Source organism: Nothoprocta perdicaria, unplaced genomic scaffold (genome assembly GCF_003342845.1).
Source record: "Nothoprocta perdicaria isolate Ctin4 unplaced genomic scaffold, notPer1 scaffold_201, whole genome shotgun sequence".
NCBI classification, from domain to species: domain Eukaryota; kingdom Metazoa; phylum Chordata; class Aves; order Tinamiformes; family Tinamidae; genus Nothoprocta; species Nothoprocta perdicaria.
The window spans coordinates 1,214,031-1,239,368 of NW_020455217.1; the positions used below are offsets into that span (position 1 = coordinate 1,214,031).

General features: G+C 41.9%; 1 long non-coding RNA gene across 1 annotated transcript; it reads right to left on the reverse strand.

The window, feature by feature from the left end:
* On the reverse strand, window positions 1-25,338 carry LOC112946319. Its single transcript, XR_003249214.1, has 3 exons — window positions 25,319-25,338; window positions 205-245; window positions 1-35 (listed from the first exon to the last, which is right to left on the reverse strand). It is a non-coding gene; the product is annotated as an uncharacterized LOC112946319 (long non-coding RNA).

Genomic DNA, 25,338 nt, shown 5'->3' on the forward strand with positions numbered 1-25,338 from the left:
AGTTTAGTGGGTAGTTTGTCCAAAACAGGTGCACCCTAAAAAGTTATACCAACACTGTACACTTAATGGGCACAACATGTCCCTAGGCTCCACACCACTGTATGCTGCCATATGACATTTTGGATCAATATAATTTCTGTTTGGGCCCCAGCACCACCTAAGACTTCTGCTATTGAGTAAACAGTTCAAAATAGGCCTAATTACCTGATTTAATACTTCAGCTGAACTCTCCAGAAAATTCAGTCCTAAAGAATGAAACCAGAATAGGCAGTGAAACATCAGAGCTATGTGCTTCCCTTCATAACAATTACAAGAGCAAAAACTGAGCCTGAATAACTAGATCACTGAATCCACATTCAGAAAACACATTCATCTTAAGAAAATAGTCCTTCCCTCTAGACTGATTTTTTGTTGTTTTTGTTGGAGTTTAAGAATAGGAGGAAATTTCGAGAAAAGCAAGATTTGATACTAAAATATTTTGATTTGCTCTTTATTTTCGTCTTGAGGGGGAATGGGATTTTGTTTTGCATCTTTCCAAGGCCATGACCAGACAGAYACAATTGCTATTATATATTTCTATACCCAATGTGTTTTATAATCTTCCCTGCTTAGTTGGTAATGTTATCTGCAAGCATGCTAACTAAAGATAGTGCATGTGAGCATCAGTGTATAGGCAGARATGCCTAAAAGCAGCAGAGCAAAGAAATTTTCTGGGAGTAGCAATACGAGTMAGAGTCAATCTCCTTTCACCTTATGCTTCATTAGAAGAGATTCTTCTCTGGCTGAACTAGGTTTTGATATTAGCTTTCAATTACCCAGTGTACATTTTAAACACTTCCCCAATTACCTTTGCCACCTCTCTCCCATTACAGCCCTGCAATCAATACGTGTGCTTTATTCCTCTCCTAAACTGCAGCAGGCTATAAAAGGCAACATGTATAATGCCAGCCTGTCTACATGTTAGGGAAAGGGGACATATTTTCTTTATCCTCCTGTATAACGTCAYCCTCCTCCCCAAGATGAACTCTCTTCAGTAGCTGRATTGCACTTCCACTCATTAAYGATTATYATCTCCTCCAGCAATAAATAGAAAGACTCCGTCTTGATTCCACAAGGATATTTATTACCCGGGGTGCCCTTTGATCCTGTTTAGTCTAATTGAGCCTGGCACACAGCTCCAGGTTGCTAATGTATTTCCTCCATAAACTATATTTGCAGACAGATGGAAGTTACATGATTGTYTCCTTTCACTGCTATTAGCAGAGCAGTCAGCTCCTTACTTTTRCTTACAATTTAATTATGAGGCATGAGGAAATGTTGAGAGCACTGAAGCCAAGGCCCTTGCACAGAATCTCCTTCCACCTCAAACCGCCCACTACTCTTTTCAAAAATCCAATTGACTTCTAAAACGGAGGCTTTCCAGCAGTGCTTAGGAATGGAGATCTTGAGTTGGGGGATGCTTCAAGGAAACTGTTCCTAACTCCTGTGATTTTAGCATGGGGCAAGCATCTGCTAGCACTCCGTTTCCTTCTCCATTTCCCCCACTCCAGAGGCAGGAATAGAGGCTTTTCTGATGACAGCTGATCCCCACCCCAAGCAGGTCTCTTGCACTGTCTTGCTGAGACAAGCAATTCTGTCATGCCCCAGCTGTCATTAGACTAGTTAGCTTGGGCAATGATCTTCACATAGCTGGAGGTACTTAGACCTCATCAGCTAATCGCCCGAGCATTTAGTCAACAAGAGCTCTCTGAAATGTCAGAGACCTAGTAAAAACCAAGATGCTTTGACTCCTGCCTGTTTTTAAATATCAAGATGCCATTAACTGTGCTCATTTCCCTCCAGGAAGTAAACCAAGGGAAAAACAGCAACTCCTGGTCTCTTTACATCTGATTATCAGCTTCCCCCTCTCCAAATGCCCRAAAACACTCAGCCACCTGGGAGAAAGACACAGCTCTCCAGGGATCCCACTCCATAAAGTGGTGCTATTGGCTTCAAGTTGCCCTCAGGAAGAAAGGCTAGAGGCAGCTGCAGGTTAGCTAGGGCCACGATGCAAAAAGTACCTCAAGGTTTAGATGCCCCTGGTGCAGATGAGAACACAGCAGCAAGCACAGATTCAATTGCAAAGGAGAGAATCTCAACCTGCAGTAGCTCTTCCATGAAGATAAACCCACCCCCTTCCAGGTAGGGGCTACATCTTCCAGTAAGCCTGTGGAAAAGACCCAGTGGAGAATGACATGTCCCCAGTTCCATCAGAGATCTTGGAATGCAGCCATCATATCAAGAGCACTACCCCTGGCTAARGGACTCCCATTAACAGAAGCTGCCTCCATTGCAGCTCATCTTTTGCCTGCTGTGTCATTATCTCACATTTCTTTGTTTTATTTGACTGTTTTCAAATTGAATCAACAATAAAACAAACCTTGGAATGAAAATGAACCAAATAGAATGGGAAGGGGAGAGGGAGGGTGGTAATGTGACATTCATTTTTCTCGTCAAAAGATGCCTGACAATTCTGTCATTGAGTAAATGACAGGCGTATTCAAGGGGATAATTAATTCTCTGTCAATTAAAGAGGAAAAAAATAAATCAGATCAAGCACACAATAAGCTCCCACAAAAAAATAAAAGGAAGACAATGAAAGCAAGCAAGTAGTACAGAATGGTCCTCTGCACTTCTGACCTGACCTATCCCAAGATGAGCTGCATCCTGCCAGGTAAAGAAATGAACCCTTTGAAGGACATGAACCCTTTGAAGAGCAGAAGACAAATTACTGATTTCACCCATCTTGGGATCACTCCTGACCTTCCATAGACCTTACACATCCTCCAGTGTGGTCCTATGGAAGGTGTATTGCAGGTGGAGAAAACTTGACCTTTGACAGATCTGAGATGTGCCTAAATACCCAGGAGTAAACATCACATAAGAACATGGAAAGAGAAAGGATGCTCTCATTCCCTTGCTCGTTCAGGACATAAGGACATTGTCACATAACCCTCTCTACCTCTCATTGTTCTCTGCTCAACAGCTGAAAGTCAGCAAGGCTCCTTCTTCATAGTGGTAAAGCGGAAAATGCCTCACTCTCACATTTCCACACATTTTATTTTTTTTCTACTCTTGTTTTTCATTTCTTCTCTCCTTTCAGAAATCCATTCCGCTTTCCTTACCTTGCATTCTCTTTTGCTTTCCTTCCATCCTCACATAAGCATACCTTTTCTCAATTTCCATTTTCTCTGTTTCACTGAGTTCAATTTAAACCAAATTGCTTTATTGGTGCCACTGAAATACCCAGATTGCAAAAGCCGTTATGAACGTATACAATACACATTATGTTAAGAATATTTAAGGAAGGAATATTCCAGCAAATGGAATCAATATACTCCACATAAAGCATTATCAAGAGTGGAAAAGAAAAAAAAGGAAAGAAGTCAAACTCTTGTTAAATGCACCACAAGCTTATTCAAAATTCAGAGCTGATAACATGTTAGCACATGATTATATGCAGCATTCCTCTTCCTGCTGGATTCGCCCTGGCACTGATGCCCTGGTTCTAGCAGCAGTGTTTCTGCTCACAGATCAAGGATCTCTTGCTATTTCAAGAATTCTGGGCTGAGGGAACTAACGCCATTGCCTTCAGTTTCTTCTCCCTGCAATGCTGCTGATAAACCCATAGATCTCCATCTCTGTCACTTCTGAATCACATTTCACAGCTGTAGCAGGCACACACTGATGGCGGGGAAGAGATATTTACATAGCAATTTTAAACCCAGAAGGGAAATAAATCTACAGTCATTTTCAGAAGACAGCCTTGTAGCAGATCTGGCACCAAACAAACATGTTGCCTTTTTTGTCATTGTGTCTTGTCTATAAATATTTATTAGAAACCCAGGGATATTGAAGGCGAGGGAGATTCACATCCATGAAAGCAAAAAGACCCCTAAAAGCAGTCCACAAAGAGTGCAGTTCCACCCTTCCTGAAGCGGTCATGAGCCTTCTCCTCCCTCAAGCTCTTTAGCAGAACCTTTTTACCTTATCACACATCTGGCTAGCAAACCCTTGGCCTGTAGCACTGCAGAGTCACCTTGAAGCATGTGGGACGCCGTGCAAAAATGTGGTGCCTCTCAGCAAAAGCAAAGCTTTAGACTCTGGTCCCCAGAGACCAGACTCAAGGCTTCGAAAGCTAAAAGCATCGCAAGCCAGGCTCATGTGTAAATGGACAGACATTTTCAAAAGCCATGAGAAATCTGGAGGTTAAATTAGTTAACACAAGGAAAGACAGCTCTCCCAGAACAGCTCTAAGGTGGGACAGGGGAAGAGCTAGCTWCCTCTTGGTTGAGGACATTTATATCCTTTTAATGTCTTATTTTCTTAAATTGCATTTCTGGTTTGCCCCTACAAATGTGAAATAGGGGACCCTGAATGATTCATCATCCCCTTCTCCCTCTTTCCACCATGTTGGGGAGATACTTATTCAGCAAAGCAAGGCAAAGCCTTGTTCCTTGCTCTCCTCTTTCCTCTCAAGTCTCCTTGCAGTTTTGAGAACAAGTAATAATCCAAATTAACACCATGATGCTAGAAAAAGAAGTTATTCTCTTCACACATTATACTGCACACATTGCCCATGGTGGCTTTGCCACCATGTTAAAATTCAGTCATATCTGGCTTTAAACACATGCCTGAGGTCTCAAGTCTCTGGTAACAGAGTGTAAGAGTCTTTCATTTCTGTGGTGTAGAGATGCATTCTGTCTACTTAACTAACCTGAGTAGTTGCCCTGAACTTATCACCATGGCATTTTCCCCTTAAAATCCCAAAAAGCAAATCATCTAGAAATACTGTGCATTTTCACCTGAAACAAGCAGGAGGTCTTGACTTAAAAGGCAAGCTTCCCTATCTTACAAGTCTCACATAAGAAGTCTTCATGAAGTGGTTAGAAAACAAGAGGATACGAAGAAAGATTTTACTGAGTCTCATGGAGTTTGTTAATGGAAGAAAAAAAAAAATCAAGTTTCTGTGGGAAAAGTCTCTGTTTCTCAGAAAACCTCCATAATAAGGCACAGTCATGCTGAGAACAGCGTGGACCCTCTAAGCAACTCTCCAGATGCGTTTAGATACAATCCTAATAAACATCTTTTATTCATTCTCTTTTATTGATTATTAGCTGAGAACAGTGATTGCAGGATTTTTCATCTAAGGTTTAAAACAAAAACCCCACACCTTCCTCCCCTTCTTCCTCCTTCAAAGCTGACTATCAGACAGTCAACTGAATTGGAAGGAGAAAAAAAAAATCTTACACCAAGCAGCCATTCACACAGCAAACCTATTGAGCAACTTGCTCACAGATTAGCTCAACCTCTGAGACTGAACCTGCACAGCCCCTAACAAAGYACTGAATGTGGTTTAATCTGTAACACAGTAGCTAGGCAGGAAACCACGAGGAAAGCAATCCGATGCTTGGGAAATTCTTTGGAAATCCAATGGAAAACCTTATAAATACTAGTCCAAAAAAAAAGAGCTCTCTGCAAAAAAACCTGCCTGAACGTTTCCAGATAATCTCTGTCCTCACTTTTCTGAAGTTTTCCACAAAAGGGAAAAATCTATCTCTCAATGTGTTGCCGAAGCTGTCCTTACAGCATTCCCCATCTCTTCATCACAGAATCCCACCTACCTGTGTAAGTAAGGGAAAAGAAGAGATTTGTAGTTTCTCCCTAAGCCCGTTTGGCATCTGAGCCATCACACATCTCCCCCTTGGCAGATCAAGATGGGCTCCATGACCCATCAAATCATAAGAGCAGAAAGAACAGTGAAAACTCATGCTTGGAGGTTGTTTGCCAGAACTACATCCCCAGCATATTGTTGTAATATGCTTTGAACCAGACCTCCAAGTTTTGCTGTGAATTACACCACTTGTCAGAGGCAATACAGTGGTTGTAGAAGCAGTGATTTCAGGACAGAATTCTCCCTCCTGGGGAAAAAGAGAGCTTCACAGACTATAATCACGTTTTCAGCTATATAATGGACTAATCAATATTAATAGGGATAGTTATCTGCTTTTCTGGCTTATGTGTCCTTAACAGCAGATAAAATGCATATAAAATGGTTTTCCATTCAGTACATACTGATTGCTTACTCTGAAAAGGCACTATTTCTCTTTGCTATCGCTGTGTGAGACTCATTACCCGGAAGGCTTTGGCCATCGACAGATCTGGTGGACTCTGTACTGCCTCAAACAGGGTTTATAATGTAGCTTTTGTTTGCACTTTTCTATAGCTCTATTTGTTTCCTATTGTTCTCCTCCTGGAAGCCTCCAAATAAAAATGGATTGCATAGCATAACACGAACAAAGCATGCCCTAGAAAGGCCTCAAATGAAATTATGGATGATGCTCTTAGTTTAAACAGCGTCTTCATGGATGCTTTTAACAAACTGATTCCTCAGCAAATGCATAGGTATTACAGAATGCTTCTCTGAAAGGAAGAGAGATCACAGACCTGACAGTCCCTACCAGTGAATAAAAGGCCTCTTCATTACTATAAGCTTTTCCGAGAATAATTGTCTAGCTCCTCTCAGAAACCTCGGTGTCTGACCCTCTGAAATAATATACACCTGTACRAACTGCTCTTTGATGCAAAGGTAGAAACTGTCCTCATTTCTCAGTTGTTCTACAGATATGTAGACCAATCCACCTACAGCCATCATTAAATGGACCAATACATAACTCCTCCAGTGCTGTCCTGGCCTTCTACCATGARAATGTTTTTCTTGCTACACTTAAAAAGGCAGAAAAGGCAAGCACTCAGTTTGACCTGTAGTTTATAGCCCTGTTTGCTCTTTGCTTTTTCCTGCAATGGGCTATAGAGCCCCAAGCAGCATTCTCATGTCCACCTGACACATCAGCTAGAGAAGGTTTGAACAGAAGAAACAACTGAAAATGAAAATAAAGGTGGATTACAGTAGGGAAGGAGTCATCCTTGAGTTTGGAGGCCYATAATTTCCCGTTAATGGCAATATMATCCAGAATTGTTCTGTAGCTGCAGAGACTGGATTTTAAAAGAAGCCTGGAACAAGCCAACTGCAACCTTTCCTTTCCATCATTTACCAATGGAATACTGAGAAGGGAACAAAAAAACATTACCCCATAAAGAGACAGTAGATCTAGATTAATTCTATTTTTTGAAATCTCTTTATTTACTGTTAATTATTCTGCATCCCAGGAACTCTAGCTCTAAGAGGTAAGGACCTTTTACCCACATGAAACTGTATCTTGCTGTTCTTTCAAATAACCACGTATAGACAGGTCATCTGAGGGATGTCATCAAAAGAACACACTGAAAATGACAGGTTTCCCTGACTGCATGCATAACTGGATATAGTTGTGAGAGCTGTGTGCTACATGACAAACCTGAATGTGCTTTATGTGCACCATTTGAGCTAGAAGAGGCAGGATGAATATACAGGCAGATAGAAATACAGCAAGAGAATAAGATGAATGATATCATTGCATCTTTTCTGTTGACTCAACAAGATTTTTTACTCAATATATTTAGCAGAGAACATAAGAACAGGAGGGTAAGATTTGGAATTGAATAGCTATCTAGTGCAAGAGTTTCTTCAGAGAAGCTAATTCATCTGCTTCCCCCTAAGTAGTTTAATATTCCAAGGACTGCATTTTTAGCTACATATACCAGCACAGGGGAAAAAGAAATATGCTATTAAGCCTATGTGAGGCTACTCTTTTCAAGGGTAGCATACCTTGAAAAACACAAGTTCTACTCTGCTTTTCTGTGAAGCACACCTCAGGTTTGGACAAGGTCAGAGACAAGGTCAGTTAGGACCATAATGGACAACCCTCTTCACAGGAGTGGAATCACATAGAGGCAGCATGCTTTCATAAACACACAGTCTAGAAGAGCTTACTAACGCAAAAGAAAAAAAAAAAAAGAGCCCATCCTTCATTAATACCAAGAATTGGGGCTCTCCTTCCCTCCCATTAGCCTCCAAGACAGATAGCTTCCTAGTCTACCTTGCCACTGGAAGCACGCATAGTTTCTCAACACCTGTCTATCCAAAGCACTTATATTGAAGGCCAAAGCAGCAAGTTTCAATTCCAGTGGAGAGACAGTTGCATATCAGCCCATTAATGCCATGATTTGAGATTTCTTTACTGTCCTGCCAGTTGTTCTGCTCATCTCTGGCCAGCAAAGGAAGCGTATTGGTACTCCAGCRCAGAACCCTGTAATTTGTCAGCTATGTTCATTTTTTCCTTCCAGCAGGGAGACCAGAGACAGAGGTAATAGCTCCAGACAGCACACTATGAGCTAGTCTGAATGGATAAAAAAATATAATGAATGAGCAAGAATGTGTTTCCTACCTTCTCCCTTCACCCACACAATGAGCTTCCTAGCATGCCTGAAGAATTTTCAAAGCAGAAGGTAGAAGTACTTTTAGCCCCAGGAAGCAGTGCTAGGTGATAATTCTGTCAATCAGGAAGATTTCTGCATCTGAACTTAAGTCCCATGTATCATCTGTTACTTCTGCCAACTCACCAAACTAACAATCAGGCTGGAAAAGAAGTTTCACAGAARGTAACTAAGTACCTTGTTGAAATCTAGCACGCAAAAAACTTTCCAGAGATTTTAAGTTACTAGATAGCAAGTAAAAGTGTAAGAAACACCACTAAAACCAGTGCATAGCCAAAAAGATCTGCTGATAGTACTCCCATTAGGAAAGCCTATCTAATTTCTAATTTCTGTATCTCCACTAGAGATATAAGCTCTGAGATATTAGCAAAGCAGAAAAAGATATATCCTCTGATGTTATCACATGTCTTTCATTTGTACATAATTTTTCATTTAGCTGTTTCAGAACACCTGGTGTCCCACTGGCTAATTGAGAATCATCACAAATCCTAAATGTAACCAACCACGTTATGTTCATCACCTTTCTCTCTCTCTCTCTGGTCCTTGAAATATCTAGATTGTTCAATTAGCAGATCTTCAGTGGGAATCATTTATTTAAAGGTACTTAGGCATACAATTTCTGTTGCAATCAGACAACCACATCTTTGCCAATCCRGCCCCAAACCTTTTATTGCAGAAGCAGAAAAGTTCTTTACCAAGTTAACTGGTGTAATATCAAACAGTGAAAAGGAAACKAGATCCTTTCTATGCAAACCAGCTAAGACTGGTTCTTTTATGCAAGACCAGCTAAGATGCAAACCAGCTAAGTAGCAAAATGAGGAAATTAGGAATATCCCTTATCCTTTTCACTAAAGCTCACTGAAAACAACATACTGGAAGCATATTTGACTTTTTTTTTCTGTGTTGTGGTGGTGGTGGGAAGAAGGGTAGATGGTTATTGCCACATTATCTTTCCCTCATATATCTAAATGAGGTCTTTAGTGCAGATGTAGGTAATGTACAAGTGAGCTTCTACTGAAAGAAGAGTAGTGAATCAGTACCTTAAATCTGAACTCCTGGTTCTGTAAGAGACTTTTTTGTATCCGTAGGTGCCAGATGAGACCAGAATCTACAGCAATAAGTGCAATAACAGGGAATTTGCCTCTAAACAGAAACCGATTGCAACAGAAGGAAAAAAACAGGTATCCTATCCCTGCCACAAAAAAAAACTCATCTGTGAATAGACCCTCTCAAGTCCCACATCTTATGTGTTTGAAGAGATCTGTGGCCTCAGCCACCACGTCGAGTCAAGAATCAGCTACACACAGCAAAGGCAGGCTGTTAACAATAACAACAAATATTCAGCTTTTCCATAAGCCTGATGAACTGAAGGGCATTACGAAGAYGTGCATTTAGCTTGTGGATCCACAAGGCTTTGCTGTTTTTTGTGTTCCAAATTTCTACTTTTCAGTATAACTTGTAGCAATCTGGAGGGAATAAGATTTCTCAGGGATATTTTGCAACTTCCATTTAAGCTCAGTCTGTCTTTATATTCACTGTCATCTAAACTGTGAATATATTATATTTTTCCCCCCCAGCATTCCAATTTTACCATCTAACATCAGTGTGTCATTTACATGCAATACTGCCTAGATAGAAGCTTAGGGTTTTTATTTATTTCCTATTCAGGAACTTCACCTTAATGTGTTATAATACAAAACATAACAGTTGCTACTGAGTTGAATAGGAAAGTTAATATTTCATTGCCTATGTTTTACATCCTGATGGCTTCCTACTAACATCAGAGGTAATTCTCACATATTTCTCTGGGAAATGAAATGTAAAGACATTCCCTAGCTTTGCAAACACTGTACTAGCTGAGACACAGATGGAATAGAACTTGTAGAAATGCATTGGTAGTATCTATTCTGGGCTGATGGGTTGGCTCTCAGCAATTTGTATATGCTGCTAATACATTTGTCAAGGAGTCAACACCAGACTTTTTCCTCTCTTGTTTGTTTGCAACACAAATGACTGAAAAAGAATGGTTGCATTTACTGAGACACAATCTTGAAGCTAGTGGTGTGGAAAATTGCTTAGATGCTTCCCAAGTAAAATGATCAACTTTATTGAACAGCAGAGAGAGCTGAACATTTGCATGATGCCTTTAAAAGAAATCATTGTCTCTGTATGACAAGTGAAACAGGAAGCAAAGTAATTTCATGTGGATGTTCTCCAAGGCATAAGAAGATAATTGGAGGCCAGTTTATTTTGAGGGCCAGAAGAAAATACATTGAAAGGCTCCCCAAAAGTACTAAGATGTCATGTTGGAGGCAAATGCAAATCAAGCTCAATGAGCACTGAAGGGGACTTGATAGCTTATGTCACTTAAGTAGGCCATATGGTTCTTTCAGCTCCAAGATGCCAAATTCAAATGAGCTCACATGGATTTGGAAATACATTACTAGGTGATGAGCAGTGCCAAAGCTCAGTTTATCTCATTTCTGCTCTGGCCTGTGTACAGATTCTCTTCCTGTAACCATCAATATCAGTGATGCAATCAAGACTAGTCTCTTGACTGATCAGAATCCTCTCAATTCTGGATATCTCCTCTGTCCTCGTTTTTATGTGTATCATAATAAATTTCTTGATTATTTCTACCTAAGATGGCTTTTATCTCTGGTACAGGTAGAATACCCTTTCCTCAGCTCCTCATGGTTCTTTTCCACAACTTAATCTTGTCTCTCAAAACAATGCGACTTTCCTAAACTTAGAGTCCCCAATTTTCCTTTACTTCCTCAAACATCACAGTCCCAAAGAAATTTCTTTCATGAACATRTGTATGCAAGTCTGTCCTCACTTCAAAAAGTCTTGTTACTGGGCATTTGAGTTGCTCTCAGATTGATTTCCAGGAACTCTGGGACCATACGAATCTCACATCCCCGTTAGATCTCATCTGTGTCTGGAACATTGTGGACAGAGAGATAAGTTCTCTCTAGCTGAAGGAAAAAAAAAAATAGTAAAATCACAAAGAAAGCCACAGTGCTCCCAGGACTTTCATTGCAATGCAAAGGAAGATCTCCCAGCTAGTGCTGCCTGCTGCGTGGCTGGCATTCAAAGAAGGCCTCTAACCCAAGTTAAAAGGAAGCTCAGCAAAAGCAGGAGGGGGAACATAAATAACCCAGCAGGCCCAACCTGCACCAATCAGCTGAAGCTGGTGTTCCTTAGCTCCCTGCAGATCAGAAGCAGCTACACTGCAAACCAACATGAAAGCTGGTRGGGTCCCTTCTGAGCTTGCAGCATTTGTTCTGGTGGTGTTGCCAGCTCCTTCCCTCATCTCTACTTTTGCTTCTCAATTCAGGCCCCTCCCTTGCTCATTGATTTAGTTATTCATGAAGTGGAGTTCTAAGCTCTCCAGTTAATCTCTTGCTCTCTTCTTCCTGGCTGAGGTAAGTGGCAAAGTCACTGTGATGCTTGCAATGTTGATTAAGGTATTGATCAGTCTACAGCATTCATCATCTTAAACTGAAATATCAATCAGTGCCAGTCAGTCCACACTATACCAAGCCCCCTGAGACTATAAGACATGGATGCTCTGATCTGTTGGCAGGGTTTCTCTACCTGCCAGGACACAGAGGCATCACTTTGCTCAGTGCTGGGTTACTAGGATGGCTCTCATGTTATAGCTTGAGGCAGAGCAAGGAGAAGCGTATGGATCACACTTTCTAGAAAGATAGGAAYAGTACTCAGTTGTTTTGCATTCCTGGCTGCAAATCAGCATGCAGAGTTTTCTCAGAGCTTGTTCCTATGAGATTCTTTCAGCTTGGATTCAGTTCTCTGCTGCCTTCAGACCACCCTTATTCCATAGAGCAAGCAGAAAGCCTGGGCAAAACAGTAGCCTTAAGACCAGGAGCATCACATGAGGACATTCACCATGGAGCAGCCTAATTTGTTGACAGATACTCTGCATGCTGTCTGCTGTGGCAGCAAGGGCACAAAACGGCATCAGGCTCTGCCACATAGCACTCATCCCTCTACTTACAGGGAGAGMAAATGATGTGTTCAGCGCTAGGTTAAGGGCAGCATCCACCGACTATACCTCAATAAATATACTGAATAAAGTCAACATGCTTCACTTGTGACAGGAACAGCTCTGCACCATTTGTGAGGGGCTGAGCTGGGCAGGCAGAAACAAAGCACAACCTGTGTTTTCCTCCGTCAGTGGTCACCCGGTGCTCCCTCCTCCCACACTGCCTCCCCTACTGCTGCAAGACAGCTTTTTAAAGCCCCATATGGCTATGACTAATGAAGCCACTGGTTTCACATTCATTAACGGACATTTGATCTGCCAGCTCTAGACTCCACAGCCTTAGCGCTTCCTGCCTCTGATGTCTGACATGAGAGGAAGGGATTGGGCCCTGGAGCCAGCAAGGGTAGGAAAGGCTGTGGAGGAAAGGACACTGCATTGTAAATTAGAGGACAGCAATCTATGATCATGATTTAGCTTAAAGCATCTGGAGGAAAAAAAACTCTCTCGAGGTGCTATTTTTGACACCAAGGCAGCTATAATCTCTTGCCCTTCTGTGCTGCCTTTGTGCCTGTTCAGTTCTCTAAGGAGATTTTAAAGGTGAGCTATAAAGCAGAGACAAAGCGGAAAATAAGAAGCATGATTTCAGCTCCCAAGTTAACATCTAGAAGTATGTTCAGGCCTACAAACTTCCAATAACTATCAGTGATGAGGAACACACTGAGAGCCTGCTTCCCACCTGGGAAGTGCCCTATATTTTTAGCTTATCTGAGATGCCAATGAATACTTTCAAGACAGTATGTCAGGAGGCACTTGTTAAGCATCTTGGATTTACATGCACAGGGTAGCAATGGAAGGAGTTGAGCCTATGATGTCTTTGACCATAAGGAGGCAGTCCCATCGCTGAGCTGCTTAGAAAAGTCGAGTCTCAGTAGCCTTCCTGAGCGGCAGTGGTGTGGAACTAGAGCCACATAACCGTGTTTAAGCCACACTCCAAACATGTTCTGGTCAGGTTGCTGAGGTGCATCCAACATTGTCAGGTAGGGACAGTGCAGGAGTCTTGACCCCCTCCTATCCCCACCACTTCCAAAAAAAATAAACAACAAAAAAAAGCCCCTTACATCTTTCTAAAGAAATATTACCTCATTCTGTCAGGTAAAGGCACATGTGCCGATTTCTCCATGTTTGCTCTTGTTTCACAGCACAAACCACAACACAGGCTGATTCTGAGAGGCAATGACCAATTCCAATACCCATTGACTTCAAATGAGACCTGGCGCCCCTCGTCCAATGCGCTCCCCCCGCCACAGCACAAGGCGGCCACGCAAGCTTGCTTTCACACACATCCCACTAAAATAAGGCCTTTCTCAGCAAGGCCAGCAGGGCCGAACTCAAAGCATGTAAACACTCCACTTAACTTCTGACTTTCTGGACTGTGGAGTTTGAGAGGTACTCCCTTGGGAGATACCAGCTTTGAGATGATTCCACAGGAGACGAGAGCACCTCAATGGCTGTAGTCCTGTCTTAAGCAAAGTCATTTCAATATGCTATTAAAAATTGCTATCTGGTGTTTTGGTGAAAACACCAAAATTTAAGGGCACAGTGAATTCTTTAGTCTCTCCTCAGACTACATTGCTACTTACAGGCTTGTCGTTAGGCCTCTTCGTAGGTGTGCTTTATAGAACCACTCCTGGATAAAAGCAGCAAGATTTTCACATGTTTGAGTAAAATATTTCATCCTATTGGCCAACCACACACAATCACTTTGTCCTTCTGTGCTTTAGTGGGGCACAGAGTCCACTGACGGGGGCTACAGAAAGCATTCCAGTATCTGAGCCAGTTACTTGCACTCTCTGCCTCCTTATCTGTGAAAAGAGTTTGATAATCAATTCATCCCAAGATGAAAACAGGCTGCCTCTGTCTCAAGGGCTTGGCATGCCCTTGAAATCAAACCCCTCAGGACAGTCTGATCTTCATGAATAGCTAGAGCTTCAAAGATGGCCACGCTCCCAGGACATAGATACAGCAGGGCTCATGATCCGAGTGCTGTATCCCCAAACCCTTAGCATCATATAGATGCTAAGAACACTCGCMACGCAACACTGCCAGCTGACACTGCAGAATAAGAGCTCGCACTTCTAGCTCTCCTTCCCAAGCATATTTATGCCTCGCCACTCAAGACAGGACAATCTCTGTTTCCCAAGATGTCTTGGTTAGTTTTCTATAGACTGACGCTTGATGAATTTTACATTGCTGTTTGAAGTCAGGAAGCATGAGCTGAATATGCTACCAAGTCAGATCTGATTCCCATTTCAATTCTCCAAAAACATCCAAGTGAATCTCATTTAATCATCCCAGACTGAGGACTGTCTCTCCCTGCACTGAGGACTCCTGTGCATGCAAACACTTTCATGTAGGAAAACCACCTTCAGTTAAAGCACATACAGTAAATTCCCATGCCAGAACATGTCTCCCAACACAAGAGTGCCATATATTTGTATGCTCATTCATATGTGACCAGTGCTGTCATGTACCGTGCCCAGAACACAACACCCTGGAGTCTGAACCATCATGTTCGAAGTATCCTGAAGAGAAGAGAAAGCTCTGACCCAAACTATGGAATAACTGTGTCCATGGTCTCAGGAAACAGCATGAGACCAGTGACTGTCTCCAGTGAGGGTGACTACCAGCAAACCAAGGTCCTGAAAGTCCTCATATGCCACCAGCTCACAGGATACATAGGGATGCTGAGGTCAAGGCTTTCCCTGCAGTTAAAGACTCAAAGCTGGTTGTCATCTGCAAACTCCTGCCTGCACTCCAGTGCAACACTCTGACAGCAGAGTGCATGGCAGGGAAGGTTGCCACAGCCAGGAAAAACAAATTTGGTTTCTTTTACTCCTAGCATTTTAAATTTAAGTCTGTCTCCTTGCAAGAACAGGCTGTGGAAGCAGGATAATTTTTTTCCCTCCTCCTCCTCCATCCATTTCAAATGTCAAGCAAATTGAGGCCAGCTCTGATGGGCTACCAAAAAAAAAAAAAAAAAAAAAACCACAAAAAAAAAAAGAAAAACAGGCAGCTCTGTAGTTCTGACTTGCCTCACTTCAGGGATCTTAGCTTCTTGTTTTGTAAATATCTCGAGGGCAGCTGGAATAATATACCTGTCAGACAACAGTGAGCTTCCAATTTCCCTTGACAGCATCAGTTCACATGTGCTGCCTGCCTCCTACGAGAGTCTGCCAGAAGGAATCAATCCTTTAAACATATGTTGATGTATAAACACATATATAATACTATTGCTTTGGTAGGTTTTATGTACTGACCACCAAGCTGAGATAGGCTTCACCTCCAGTCTTTGTTCTCATCTTCTTTTCAGATCAGATCTGGATCCAGCCTTCCATCGTGATATTTACCAAAGGCAGTGCAGGAGGTATGCAGGTGAGCTGCCTAGTGCTTTGCTTTATGACCTTATCTTCAGTTTATTACTTTGCCACATGTTAACACACCCAGTTAAATTCCTCCATGCTTGGGACCTGTCTCCTGGATGAAACCTCTGGGAGAGGCTTCTTTTGAAATACATTTGCTGCTTCTGAGAAGGAAAGGAGGCAGTTATCCTAGCTAGGAAAAACGTATTCCTTACTCATAGCAAGTAACCTGAGCAGAACTATGAAGCACCAGCTCTGTTCTGGGTTGCAGAGGTACCATTTAATACTCCATGAAAGCTGTTCTGACCTCACCCATGATGTAGAGAACAAAGCAGCTGAAATAAGCACAGCAGCAATGCTGGAAAGTCACAGATGACTAGACTTAATTACTTATAATATTATAGACAACACAAAACATTTTGGATTTTTAATCCATGCAGTGAAATCCTAATTGTAGGTTTCACAGCTGCATTGGGTCAGACCCAAACTCTCCCTTATTCACTGTCCTGCCTTCCACAATGACCAGAAGCAGATCAGGAAAAAAAAGAGTAAGCATACCTCAGTCTTCCTGAAAACTAATCTGATCGTCAATTTATGGCCATAATCCTGAGGGCAACTGCATCACAGTTAAGACTCACACTAAAGCTTGGACTATTGAACATGAGTTTCAACCAATTATTTTTACTTCTATTCATTTCAATACACTATCATCCCGTTCACCAGGATAAAAATCACAAGTTGAGCCACTTTTTGCAGAAAGCTTTTATAATATCCCTGCACCAAAGAGATACTCTTTGCTGTGAGCTAGCAGAATAGCTCTCTCAAGCAGCAGAAGGTTGTTACCCACCAGAGCATGGGCTGCAACAAACCTTTCACAATTGCAATTGGCATGAGAGCACACAGGCACATTCAGCTTGAATAGCKGGGAGTATTATTGCAAGTGACACAGCAGTCTAAGAAGAGCATTAGCCAAAACACTGACCAAGTGTTTCTGCTTTGTGTCAGACAACCAYGTTAAGTGTTGACAAATCAAAACACAAAAGCTGGACTGGGCAAGAGATTCTTCAATATTTCTCTGCATCTGGCTTTTGCTTTCTCATGTTGACACACGCAGAATTCCCTGCTGTGCCCAGATCTGGGAACACATCCCACAGCCTGTGGCGCATGCCAGCCCTTCCAGAGGCAGGCGCTTGCCTGTCACCATTCCCTGGGATGARCGAGGGCAGGCAGCAGGCTCTGAGTCACACATAGCTTTGCTCTCATTGCTTCAAGCAGGCCCCTTCCACAGCCTTCCCAGTACRAGCCCGTGAAGACCATCCTCCCACTCCTCTTGGAGCCTTGGGTTGTATTCTCAGTGAGGATTTCAAGGAGTCAGAGCCCAGCACTGGCTCCCACCTGACAGCTCCCCATCACTCATTCTACATTAATCAATACTGCTTAATGGCACTGAAGAATGATAAAACCCAAAAAGTAGTTTCTCCACAATTATCTCATTCTCTGCTTCAATATGACATTGGCAACTGGTCCCCATATATCCTCATAGCCTTCCAGGTATCATTTGCATGCTTTATATTTACCAGATGGCTGTTAAACATTATATAAGCTAATATAAACAGATCAGATGTCTCTAAAGGCRGTGCATCCCTAAATGTAGCAGTGCAAGTCAAATCAGTCACAACTACATGTCTCTGGCAACACTGAGCAGACCCCTGCAGACAAGGTCTTTCCCTTCCTTGCCTTCTCTAAGGGGGAAGACCTAAGGGGGAAGGATTTAGACTACATTGTCTAGCAAGGTCTTCTAATGAGACAGCTTTTGGCTGCAAGAACAGTAATAGATTTGTGAAACTGCTACACCACCCTGAGATGCCATCTGATTCCATTTAGGGATGTTTGTTGCAGAGTTCCCCTTTCATAGATATCTGAGGAAAACAATCCAAAGTGGGAGGACTATGAAGAAATTCTTCTGGCTGTCACAGTGTGACTGGGCCGTGAGTCACACTGGGATAACATGCAGAGATAGAAAACGGGCAACACTGCTTCCTCCTGGAGCTGGCTCGACTTCAGTAGAGCACAAACTGGTTTGTGAAGCTTAGGGAGTAGCTGAATACTTTTTTTGTTTTTATGTTTAAYGTTTCATTGTCAAAGGAAAGTAACAGAAAGAAAAAAGACCTTCTACAAACACAAGAATTCGTCCTGTCAGTCTGGTGTTAATGGGCTTTGCTGTTTGTGAAGGTATGGTCTGCAGAGGAGAGTTTTCCCAGTGACTCGGGAGGTCTTCAGTCATCCTAGATGCTTTCTCTGATGTTCAATCAGGATGGTCTTATGACACAGCATTTAGTGTTGTTGTCATAGGACCTATCTCTATCTGTGCACAGGAATAAAATACTATGGTGACCCCCTGTTCTCTGCTAATTATGACTTAAATAGGATCATGAGGCAAAAGGTACAGGAAATATACATACACAGGATTATGTAAAGCTCACGTCCTTAGAATTAAGCTATTAAGAGTAATGAAAAGCCCTATTTTCACACTGGAAGCAGCACAAAAATCTGTTCAGTTCTTTTTTATTCATATCTTACACAGGTTCAGCACAGGAGTAGTAAACTATCATTTCAGACTCTTATTTCCCTTATCTACAAGAGGAAACTGCATGGAGTGGTGACTGCTGGTAAACATCACCCCCACCCCCCTAGGGGYGTTACACCTGCAGGATTTTAATACAGAATAAAAAATAAAATCACTCCAGAATAATTAGCATCCTTCCAATGGGAAGTAATTATGCTACTATAAAGACACTTACTCCAGAAGAGTTTGTCCATGAAGGGAACTATTCTGGAAGATTTCCTGACGAAAAGCTTATTCTGCAATAGCTATTCCAGTCAATTCCCCAGCATAGGCAAACACAGCAGAATGACAATGATCTCTCACTTGCCCCCTCCTATAGGGAGGGGACCAGATTAGGAAAACTAGCACGCTCCATGCAAGATATTTRAACCAATTTAAGTAAATTAGTGGTGACTAATCTACCAGTTTTAGGGAAGTTTTTTTTTTTTTTTTCTCCCAAATTTTATGTCCACTGGCAGATAATTAGAGGAAAAAAGACCTAGTATTTTCCCTGCCCCTAAGGAAAAGACAACTACATGAGCTCAGCTAYGTTAATAGCCACAAGAGCATCCGCAGGGCAGAGTGCTTTTATGAACTCTTCAGCCATGCAGAAAGCTTCAGAAGTGCATGTTTTATTAGACACCAGAGACTCCAACATAAATCACTAGTCTAAAGGAGAACTGGCAGTGTTACTTTCACAGCTCCCGGAACTGTTTGTTCAACTATTAAAAGGACACGAAAGAACTAATATCGGAATACATAATTATGCATAAACATGGGCATAAAGCTGTGCCCTTCTACCTGGCTCACAACACGTAACAGCATCACTAATGCCAACAATAACCATCTCCTCGCAGTGATACAGGAGGAACCTTGCAGTGCTGTACAGACTTAGCTGTGAAGAAGGCAGAATGGTTGAGACAGAATGGTCTGAGATGAATTTACTGGGGGCTGGCATGTACTTTAAGTGTACTGATCTATCTTTGGAGCTCCTTAGCATATTTGCTCAGCTTATTTGCATACACAAATATAAACTGTTCTCTCCAAAAATTGCTCAAGCAGAGTCTGGAACAAATTAAACACTCAAACCAAGGAGAGAGAGGGAGCAAGTGAAAGCAAGATGTAGCTATTCAGTGTCCTGGGCCTGCAGCCGACACAGCTTGAAGCAAGGAAATTTACAAATATCAAGTGCTAGGAGAAAACAGGGACAACATGACAGTAAAGTCATGTTGCTATATAAAAAAAAAGAAATGCATGAGTGGTTTATTTCTGCATTTTTTTCAGCTAATATGCAAAGCTGTAGCTGTCTGCATTGACAAGAATTCTGTTTAAGTGGGAAAAATACTGGGAGAAAGATCAAGGCAGGGTACCTGATGCCCAGTTCCTCAGATGAGGGGAACTTTTAATATCAATGGCCTTCAGTCAGGTAGTGACTAAATCACACTGGCCCTGCAGATGTTGCCCTCGGCACACTAGGCAAATGTGCTGACTGGACCAAGTAAAGAGAACTCATCCCCACAGTTTGTGTTCAAAAAGGAAGCATATTTTGTTTCAAAAGGCAAATGGGGAAAGGCTGACTACARTGCCCAGTCCGTTTCCCTTCCCAAGTCAGCTGCTCTGCAGCCCAGTGAGACAGGGCTTGTTTTGTGGCTCAGCCATAGAGTAATAAGCTGGCATGACTTTTAATACATGTTTGTAAATARATGTGATTTAACTATTCTGCTTGAGAAGTTGGGGGAATTGAATTACCCAGTCAAATTCCAGGGGAACAAAAGTTCATATCATACATTTAATCAACAGCTCTTATGGTAGCACACCCAGAAGACTGATGGGAGGCTTTGAAAATACAAGCCTCGAGAAAAGGTCAAATGAAACTGGTTTGCCCAGCCCAGATAAGACAGTTTCTTAGAAGGCAGATCCAGTAACAGACTTCTGATATGTAAAAGGTGGTTTTGAAGGACAGTAGCTATTATTTTTCARGCAACTAAAGGTAGAACAGGGAAAAAGGAGAAATTCACAGAGGAAAARTAAAAGATGTAGATTTAGGTTTGTTATTAGGAAACGATTTAATGCTGAAGATAATAAACACCGGAACAGACCATTCAGGCAGAGGATTGAGTTCTTGTCGGAGGGGGATTTTAAGAACATCTGTCAGGATTGGTCTAATATCATCAGTTGCGCAGGGGATCCAGGGAGGATTAGATGACCTCTGAGACCCACCCGCCCTATATTCCTGTGATTATACCTCTCTTGCACATGCAGAAGGGACAAGAGGAACATCTTGTCCATGAGGGGGAAGGGGGAAAGAGGAACACAATGCAGGATTTRAGCCTAGGATAGGAGCTTTTATTGCAAAGGGAACTTCTCCAGCAGTTCCTATGCAAGGGTAGGAATGAAGAGGAGCATATTCCAGGCATCAGAGCTCATGATCAATGAGTCCTTGAGCATGTGAGCAATACTCATCAGCAAGACACTGCAGGAATTTCTCAGTGTCACTGAAGAAAAATCTGTACATCACACTGTTATCTTGTCTCTAGCTGAGATCACTCTGATACTTCAAAGGAAGCAAAAAGTAGCATTGCACAAGTTAAACAAGGGGAAAGACAGCAAGAGGGAGAAGATAGCACTGAGGCTTACCCGCCTCCTGCAGAGGTAGTATCTGAAGAAGGCATTAGGTATGTATAAATGCCAGTTACTGCCTGATTCATTTGCTTTCAGCCTACCCTTCCCCATTTAGAAAATGCAAAGCTCCTTCTATCAATTAACACTGCAAACTGTCACTCACCTCTCTGCCCTACCAAAGCAGCTGAGAATTCCAATTCAGCTTTGCCTTAAAGCCTGCTCAGTCCAGCAATTCTGCTTTACATGTAGGTTACAAGAATTAAGAGGTATTTTCTCTGAAATACCTCCTGCACTTTCAGGGCACAAATCAAGAATAATAATCTCCCAGGAGACAATATTTCCCTCCAACTCCCCAACAAGCTGTGGCTGGAGACAYTGAATTCTTTTCTTGCTTCCTTTCCCCCACAACAGGTGGACTCTAAGCAGTTCTCCAGATGCAGCACATCATGTAAGGACAAGAGGGAATATAGTCACAGAGGATGTTGAAGGGAAACTAATGGAAAACAGAGATGAAAAAAGATGAATTTGCTTTCTAGCAAAAAAAAAAAATCACTTCAAGTCTGTTCTGGGAGTGACACATTTATCTCATGGGGACAGGAAAGTGCTGGAGTGTGTCTAAACTGGCTGTATATGTTATCTCAAGGGGACTAGATGGAAGAGACTTTAAGGAGACTGTCAGCCAGCCTGACAGCCCAGGCCTGTGTGGTCCTGCTAAACTGCTGGCTGTTTGACTTCACAGGTAGCAAATGAGGGGTTAAGCAAGGCCAGACAACAGAGAAAGAGAGAGACCTGTCACAGTGAAATCATGTGAAACTGTTACAGAAATGAGCCCAGAACAGAAAAATAAATCTTGTTTTTTCACCTTACATTTACAAATAAGTCCTGGCTCTGAGCAACCTTCGGCACAGTACTACACAAAAGCAGACACTTTGTAATTACATAAGTCCAATACTAAGAGAGACCATTGTCATACTCAGTCAAGAACATACCACAACTTGAGAAAAGTAACGATATTAAAATTTAGTTATTGTGCCAAATATTCTGCCTACTTAAGCCAGTTATGATTCTAACAGCATAATTTCTCCGCAGTGACTCTTTTTTGGCTTTCTTTTTATTTTTTTTCTTTTTTTTTTTTGGGGGGTGGGGGAGGGCTTTTCTCCCCACTCCCTCTCCCTGAATTTTAAAGCCTATCCCAATAAAAGTTGCCCTTTTTCTTTCTAGTTGCCAGGGAAATAAACTGAGGCAAAGGAAAGACAATAGACATGCCTGGAATAACTAGGGCAGATTCAGTGACAAAACTGTAAAGAGATCAAAAAATTCAGTTCTATTTCCCTTTGATCTGCAGAATTATACTTGGAAGGACAAGGAACATCTTGGGCACATTTTTAAGGTAATTACTGGGGAACCCTCGAGCCGAAGTTCACAGTGAATAGCACAGTTATGCACAAAGTATTCCCAAACATTTACAGAAGAGCATAGTGAGGAATCCTCTTTGTTCTGGACATGTAACATTAGAGAATATGTCAGCTTTCATTTCACTTGATGACTTGGGTAAATTCATTTCTTTGTCTTTTTCTGCCTTTCTTTCTTTCATTGTTTTTCTGAGAAACAGTTGACATGAAAAATGAGAAACAAGAATTGCATTGTCAGTTAGAAATGCATGCATGTAATGAATTGTAAGCTAGTTGACCCTTCTAGGGTATTGATTCTGCTTTTTAACTAGAAAGGGAAGCATGGACTGCCTTACAGAAGAGGATGAAAGAATAAAGGAACCTGCCAAACAAAAATTGAATCCAGAATTATTTTTTTTAGAGCTTAAAGTTGTCACAGAAGTGGCTAGATCATGATAATGCAGTACAATCTTTCAGTGGAAAAAGCTTCCCCTAAAGTTCCACTTCTTATGCTATAAGGCACTTCCTTGTTTCATTTATCATAATTTTTACAGGTTTTCCTCAATTTTTTATTATGATGAAAATGAAAACAATTGAGACCACAAGCAAGCCCAATCTTCTAAACTAGAAAATTCAAAATATGTTCCTTTTTAGCATTCCATCTCGCACCAAAACCTTAAAGAAGCTCACGAAATACTTTTCATCCACTGAAATAGCATTTTTATGAAAAATATATTTCCCACAAAAAAAAATTTGCATTTTTCAAACAGCTGTAGTAAATCCTTATCTCACAGGGATGCTGAGAGAGGGATGCAAAGCTTTAAACAGAATTTTAGCAACAGACCTTCAGCTGGCATAAATCTGCCCAGTTCCACTGCAACAATAGACTTCCAACTGAAATACACTTAATGTGACTCCAGAGAAGCTGTTCTGACTTAGACCTGGTAATCACTTGGCCTTCTAATACCTCCCACAACGCAAAAGCAAGAGAAGCAATTATAAGAGACACATTCTTAACTTAAACAAAGCAACAAGCATATTTCTAATCGTTCCAGCAGAACAGCTGGGTAAACCAGCTCTGCTCACCCYTAAACCCTTAAGCGTATTCATCAACATCACAGCTATTATTGTGCATTGCAGATGATCAGGAATGGGTAACAAAGCATTCCTGTAACTTCCCCTGTCATATGATGCGTGTTGTTTGCATTGCAGAGAGCAGCAGCAAGATGATTGACTGCATAGAGTAACACTTACTAAAGGACAGGTGCTTAAAGAAAAAGCTTTTAAATAAAAGAAAATACAGCAAGTGACTTTCCCATGAAAATATATATTCAGCAGACATACCCCAACAGGACCTACAAAAAATGCTTTTTAAAGCTTCTTTAACAAAGAGTGGGAACAACAAGCCTTCCATCTTGGCAGCCAACAACAATGGAAAAACAATAGGGAGCTCAGAAAAGCAAGCAGTGTCAAAGCAAGCAGCCATCCTGCTGCTGTTCACCAGCATTACCTGCATCAGTCATGTGTGCTGCAGTTTCTTCCTCTTTCTTTTTAAAGATGCTCTGTAAATAACTTTTACCAATCTATCTTCAGTCAATATAACCCAGGGTGGAGCTATGAAATGCTGCAGACTCTCTGTGGCCCTAAGAAGTAAATACACGGAACAGGCTGTGGCAGCTGCTGAGCAAGCAGGCAGCTTTATGGGAGAGTCTGGAGTGTCTGCAGCCCCTCAGACAAATAGAAATTTTGAGAGAGACCAAAGGGTATTTGCCAACCCCCATTTGGGCACCAAATCCCCAGGTCCCTTTCCTGTTCTCTGYAGGAAATTAACTTCAAATAGCCTCGCCTAGAGGTCAACTGGCCTCACCTGTAGAAGGTGATGCTCCTACTCTTAGTAGAGCTGTTCTGGCTGCAGAGTGGAAAGCGGACTTTGACAGGAGACCAGGTCTGCTGCCTGAGTTGCTCTGCRAGTGCTACTGTCACTATCACACTCAAAGGCAAAAGGAGCTGGGGAGTTCAGGGCACATGATGTGCTAATGGAGATCTCTGGTACAGATGAGCCTAGCAGCCACTAGGAGCAGAGAGGGAACACTGAAATTTGAGRAAGCATTAAGTATGACACAGGGTTATATAAGGCTGCTCAGAGGTGTATTTGGCAGTCTCAGAAAATGCTAATGTCCCAATTCATGTTTCCTACCCTATGAAAACTGCTTGTTCACCAACAAATGTGACCTTTTCCTGACAGCAGACTCACTGCTGCCTGCAGCATTCCCACCATGTCCAGAACTGAGGRATCCTCTTCGCTCCATTTAGTGCCCTGAGCTCAGCTGAGCTTAGCTTCAGGGGGATGCAGGAGAGATAGAAGAACAGGATGAGATGCAATGCATGCAAAAGGGTACCTTTGGATGAATTTCTGGCTGTCCCTCTAGGCACGCTTCATTGTGTTGTCAAATCTCCAAGATACAACCATGCCAAGCTACCAGCCASTGCACCCTCAAGAAAAGAAGTCTAGGGAAGGTCTGGGGCAGGGCTACAAAAGTACCCAAGCTTATTCCAGTTTCCTTTGTCCTTTCCACAGTGCAGYTCCCAGATGCACTGCAAGCACTAAGAAATCCTCACAAAACAAGCACACAGAACCAAGTGCTGTATCAACATTCCTGGAGCAGARTAAGAAGCAGAGTTAGAAATGAATTACCACGTGGCTGCAGTCGCACTGACAGATACCACTACTCTTTAAAACACACTTATCTCACTGACAAATCTACTGTCCTTTTCTACTACCTCCCCCACACTGCCACACTGTGTGARAGAAAAACAAATAAGATAGAAAAACAGAAATACTAATTAGTTTCCTTACCTTAGCCATACAGTTCTTAT